The 6,464-nt window shown below is 40.4% G+C and overlaps 1 pseudogene; it reads left to right on the top strand.

Annotated features, from left to right (window-relative positions):
- Positions 1-3,735: 3,735 nt before the first annotated feature.
- On the top strand, positions 3,736-5,970 carry LOC122119884 (annotated as a pseudogene).
- The last annotated feature ends 494 nt before the right edge of the window (positions 5,971-6,464 follow it).

Below are 6,464 nucleotides of genomic sequence, written 5' to 3'. Positions count from 1 at the left end.
TCTTCCACATGAGCCAAACTCTTACTATTTGAGCCACGCCTTTACAACTCTAGCCACAACCCCTTTAGCTTAAGCCACGCCCTCTGTGTCTTGTGCCACGCCCTCACCACTGTGGAGTCTAACTCAGGTTCAGCAAACCTGTTCTGTAACTCTGCCAATGTGTTTAGGACTTGGGGTGTTCTGAGTGGGTGAGGATGACAGAGCAACTGACAGCTTTCTCCTGAAGTTCTTCCAAAAGTCACCAGGCAAGGTGATGTCTTAACTCAATCATACTTTTTTGGTCCAGCGATTTTGACCCTGAGCTTTCTTGAGTTTCTGGGGAGCAGCCTGGGAGATCATGGAGTGTCTTTTAGGGACCTGTCTCAGAAGGGGAAAAAAAAATTCAGATGTTGAATTGGGCAGGAAGGGTTTTTAAGATACATCTTATAGAGAGACTCGATTAAGCTGGGTACCATGGCAAGGGGCAAGGGGCTTGCATGATGTATGTGAGGCAAATAAACTGAAATTTAAAACTCTGTTAAAGTTACTGAGATGTTCCACACTGCTTGGTTTCATTATTTGTAAAATCCACACAATTGGACATCTCAGTGATTTGAGATGGCTTTTTATAGTACTGTTACTTTATTAGTAAAGATGCCATCCATGTTTCAGTGAAAATAAACCTATTGACAATACCAGGGAAATAATATTTATTTTTAGTATAGTGTCTGTACTGGTAGTGGGGCTTAAACTCAGGGCCTGGGCCTTGTCCCTGAGTGTTTTAGGGCAATGCTTGTGCTCTACTACTTGAGCCAAACTCCAACTTTTGGTTCTTTCTGGATAATCAGAGAGAAGACTCTCACAGACTCTGCTGCCCAAGTTGACTTCCAACTACGTTTCTCAGATCTCAGCTTCCTGAATAGCTAGGATTATGAGGACTTCAGAATTTGGGAGTCTTTAGTTTTAGAGATTAGAGCTTCAGCAAGTTCCATGTAAGCTGGTTAATGCAGAGAATGTGCCTTCTCTGAGCATCCGGTAGGCTGCAACAGATTTCAGCATGGTACCTTGACATGATGCTAAAAACAGGAACCTATATTACATCCCTGTGGCTATGCAAAAGGCATCTGTATTGTGATTTGTGACTTGTGGCTAGCAAATCAATACTTATACATCCAAATTCCTTTCCCTAGTGATTTATGACCTTCCATAACCAGGGGGTGAATGCTTAACATATCCAAAAGCAATGCTGGTAGGGGAACAATTTATCACAAATTATTTGGGTGCACACCAAATGCAATATCATGTATTGTCGTAAAGGAGAGAGATATTGGGTAAATGTAGCCAATAATTAATGTTAGTGTTCTACATATTTGTGTAAAAATAATTTCATAGAAACCTAGTGCATCATTATTTTTTAATGCATGCCTATAAAACCAAACCATCACCAAATTACTTCTGACCATGACAAAGTGGAAAAGGAATGAATGGTTATCTACTTTGAAATTTTATTATTGCATTTCTGAGATTCCATTACATTTTGGAGGTTTATCACCTAGCCAGATATGGACAGAGTTGTCTATTTTTCACAACCTATTACAACAGTAAAAAAAAAAAAAGCTGGTCTTTCAGATATTGATGAAATTAAATAGTTATTTTTCTCCCAGTAAGAGTGAAAAATATGAATACCTCCTCTCATGTATCCTACTGAATTGCATAGTTGTATGGGCTGGGTGAAATTACTAGGTTCAAGGAAGTTGTTTTTCACAGCCCAATAGAAGGATAAGAAATCAGACTGGGAATGTGGCTTAGAGGTATAGTGCTTGCCTCACATGCATGAGGCCCTGGGTTCAGTTCCATGGTATCACATAAACAAAAAATTAATAAAAGGTTTTTTTTAAGGGTAAAAAATATGACTAGGTATGTATACATATACATATGTACATATATGTACATATACATGTATATATTTGTATATCTATGTATATGTATTTGTATATATGTATGTGGAAATATATGCTTATAGAGAATATATAGACATACATATAAATTATAAAAATGAATCAGACTTCATGTTATCAATTATTATATATAATCATTCAGAATTTATTTGTGCCTATTCTGGGACGTGAACTCAGGGATTCAAACTCTCCTTTGGCATTTATTTGTTCACAAATCAAGCACTCCACACTTGAGTCAGGACTTCAATTCTGCTTTTTTTTTGTTGTTGTTAAATGGGAGATAAGAGATTAGCACATTTGTCATCCTGGGCTGGCTTTGAACGTCAATCTTCAGTCCTCAACCACCTGAAGACCTAGGATTATAGATGTGAGCCAGCAGTGCCCTAGCTTCATGCTACAAAAATGGCACTGGAATTTATCAGCAAGTTCTGTGAAATGAAGATGGTGCAGAAAGAAAGGAGAAGAGTACGTGATATGCACTGGAAACGAACCTTGCTCAAGAGTGCTCACCTCCATGGCATGAGTCCTTCCGGAGGTATACTCCTGGAGTTAGGATGACATAGTAGTTTCCTTAATGAGACACTCTGGATATTGAGCCCCGGGGGCTCTAATCAGCCTGTGACCAGCTTAGAAGCAGGCCTGGCAGAGTCAGGAAGCCACACCCTGAGCCTCCTCCCAGAGATGGTTCTTTCTGGTCTAGGTGTTGAGGCCAAAGTCTGTCTGCACCTACTGAGAACCCTCATTTCAAGCCAGCGAGGTCACTGAAGCCTTGTGTGAATGGTTCAGAAGTAATATCAAGTATGACTTGTGTATGTGACAATGTATTACTCACTTCATTTAAATTTCTACATCCTTTTCTCCCCTACCCAAGGACAAACCAAGATTGCTATTATTAGCATTTCTTTTCCAGCTATGCCATGTCCTCTGCGTGTGTGTGTGTGTGTGTGTGTGTGTGTGTGTGTGTGTGTGTGTGTGTGTGCAGTGGGGCTTGAACTCAAGGCTTGGGCATGGTTCCTGAGCTCTTTTTTTTTTTTCTCAACGCTAGCACTCTACCACTTTGAGGCACAGCTCCTTTTCTTGCCGGGCTGACTTGGAACCTCCATCCTCAGATCTCAGTCTCCTGAGTAGCTAGGATTAGAGGCATGAGCCACCATCACCCAGCCTGCTATAAATTTTATTTTACTTTCAGCAATGAACATAATGGATGGAAGCCAAATTAGTGTACAATGAAAATACTATTTCACTAAATGAGGAAGAGAAGGAGAAGGAGGAGAAAGGAGTGAAAAGAGATAATGGAGAACTTTGCAAAGGAATACATCAGGATGTTTCCTTGACTGCCCACTAATGGTGGAGGAAATTTCCATTCTCAGGGCCCCAGTGAGGGTGGGTAGAATCTTCAATTATTGGTTCTCTACTGAACAGTAAATTACCCCTAAATCTTGTCAAGTGGGAATATGAAGTTTACATTCCCAACACTTTCCTAGGCTCTGATGCTTTTTTTCGCCCCTTCATGAATTTGTATTTTTGGTCTGTGGTATGGCTTGAACTTAGGGCCAGGTGTTCCACCTGAGCTCCTTTTGCTCAAGGCTAGTGTTCTGCTACTTGGAGCCATACTCCTGGCTTTCTGGTAATTGGAGATGAGTCTCACTGACTTTCCAGCCTGGGCTGGCTTTGGACTGCGATCCTCAGATCTCATCCTCCTGAGTTGCTAGACTTACAGGCATGAACCATCAGTTCCTGGCTCTGCATGAATTTAATAATATTTACATTGCATATGTTCTGATAGATTCATCAAACCATGGGTCCCAGCAAACAAACAGCAATGTCAGAATTTCTTCTTCTGGGACTGAAAGATGACCCAGAACTCCAGCCTCTTATCTTCAGCTTCTTCATGTCCATATACCTGGTCACCATCGTGGGCAACCTGCTCATCATCCTGGCTATCAGCTCTGACCCCTCCCCCCCACCTCCACACCCCCATGTACTTCTTCCTTTCTACCCTGTCCCTCAATGACATCTGATTAAGCACAACCACCATCCCCCAGATGCTGGTGAACTTCCACAAATGAGTCTGGAGAATTACTTACATGGGCTGCCTGGCCCAAATCTGCCTGACTGGTTTTTTTGTAGCTTAGAAAATTGTCTTCTTGCAATAATGGCCTATGGCTGCTACATGGCCAGATGTTACCCCCTGAGGTACATGGCCATCATGTACCCTGGCTTCTGTGTCCTGCTGGTTCTGGAGTCTCTTTCCATTAGCTTTGTAGATGCCCTATTCCAGATTCTCATGATGTTGCCTTTGTCTTTCTGTAGAGATGTAGGAATCCCTTATTTCTTCTGTGAGGTCACCCAGGTCATCAAACTGGCTTGTGCCAACACCTTTGTCAATAGCCTCCTGATCTTTAATGCAGTATTCCCATTTAGTACTCCTGCTGTCTCTGTAATGATCTTTTCTTATGCTTGTATCATGTCCTCTGTCTTAAGAATTCCCTCATCAGCAGGGAAGCAAGCATAAAGCCTTCTCCACTTGTGGCTCTCAACCGTGAGTGGTTTGCCTGTTTTATGGGACAGCTTTCTGGGTGTACATCAGCTCTCCAGTGACCAACTCACCCAGGAAATCTGCTTGCACGCACACACACGTGCACACAGACACATACACTAAAAAAAAACAAAAAAAACAACAACAAGGAATAAGAAAGTGAAAATCTAATATAAACCTTGACATTATGATTCTCCACAGCGTCCAAGATTTTTGAGTGTATGCCACCATGTCTGGCTCAGAGTTGACTTTCGTTACAATGACTTCTGAGGTCAGGGAACTGGTTGGCCCACTGTCCTCCATGCAAAAGACTTTCTTCCTAGAACTGGTTCTATCCAGATCACTGGAAAAGTGGATGCAACTTGTCATGTTTTTACCTGGACCTGCTATCAGAGACTGAAACTTTAGTTCACTGCCTTGGGTGGACCCATTAATAATCTCTACATGGCTCAACCATGTAGAGATGTATGGGAGTGCTTCTCCTACTTTGGATTTCACAGTCATCTTCCAAATATATCTAAATCACATCTCATTCATTTGTACTTAATTTATTTTAAAAAATGAGTAAAGGTTATTTGTTTGAGAATAGAGAGTTTTCTAAGGAGAGATTTGTTTTAGATGATCTGATCTGACCTAAATGCAATCCTACATATTTTTTTCTGTCTTTTTATTTTTTGCTGGGGAAAGGGCTATATTTTCCTTTCTTTTTTTGGGGTTGGGGGACAGCTGTGGAGCTTGAGCTCAAGGCCAGTCTGGAGCTCTACCATCTGAGCCACACAACTCCACTCCTGGCATTTTGGTGGTTATTTGGAAGTAGGAGTCTGATAGACTTTCCTTCCTGGGCTGGTTATGAACTATGATCCTCAGATCTCAGCCTCCTGAGAGGCTAGGATTACAGGCAAAGTAGGCTGTGCTTGGCAAAATCCTTGTGTTTAAACAAGAGAGTCCAAAAACAACTCACAAGTGAACTGGCCTTACAGTGAAAGTATAGGCTAATTAGTAAAATGATGATAAATAAATAATAAAAATATATATGAATATCTTCTGACTTCAGAGGCAAAATAATTTCGCATATTTTCAGCCTAATGTAGGAAAGCTTATAATAAAAATAAATTAAATTAAATGACAAAAAACTCTATCTGGTAAATGGTATATCCCTTTAGGAAATCTCTTTGGAAGTCAGCCAATGTGAAAATCTAGTTTGCTATAGTTAACAGTTCCTCCCTAGTGTACATAGCTATTTTTTCTTCAGAAGGCATGAAGAACAAACTCATACAAATTTATCCCCAATAGCAGAAAAATAAATAATGCTTCATAAATATCAGAAATCATCTTTATTTTTAATTGCATAATTAAAAATGATAGCTCTTGGACAACCGGTGCATCACTCCTGACACAGCTCACACAGTTCTGAAGCCCAAAGATGATTCTCAGAATAAAACAGAATTCTCAAAGTTTTATCTTCATAAAAGTGAAAAACAAAACTCATTTTGATAAAGGTGATAAAAAGGCCATTAAATTCCTATAAGAATGACATTAATCCTAGGGCAAACAAAAGATCAGACACTGGAAATCAAACACTGACTGCATGGATAGAATGTGCAAGGTTAAAAAGGTATAAAACTATCATTCTAGATGTCTTATAAGAAAATATATGTGTTAACTCATACCTGTAATCCCAGATACTCAGGAGGCTGAGATCCGAGGATTGTAATTTAAAGCCAGCCCAAGCAGGAAAGTCCATGAGACTCTTGTTTTCAATTAACCAGCAAAAAGCTGGAGGTGGAGCTGTGGCTCAAGCTGGTAGAGCACTAGCCTTGAGCAAAAAGGCTCAGGGACAGTTCCCAGGCTGGGAGCTGAAGCCCCAGTGTTGGTGTACATGTGTGCATGTGTATACATACACACAATGACAACAACAAACAAACAAACAAACAGAACCCCCACAAAACTGCATATGGTAAAACTAGAAAAATAAGTTTTACTGATGT

Source organism: Dipodomys spectabilis, unplaced genomic scaffold (assembly GCF_019054845.1).
Source record: "Dipodomys spectabilis isolate Male_0828 unplaced genomic scaffold, ASM1905484v1 ptg000173l, whole genome shotgun sequence".
Classification (NCBI taxonomy): Eukaryota; Metazoa; Chordata; class Mammalia; order Rodentia; family Heteromyidae; genus Dipodomys; species Dipodomys spectabilis.
Note: the sequence above shows the minus strand (reverse complement) of the source record. Positions and strands in the feature narration are given on the sequence as shown.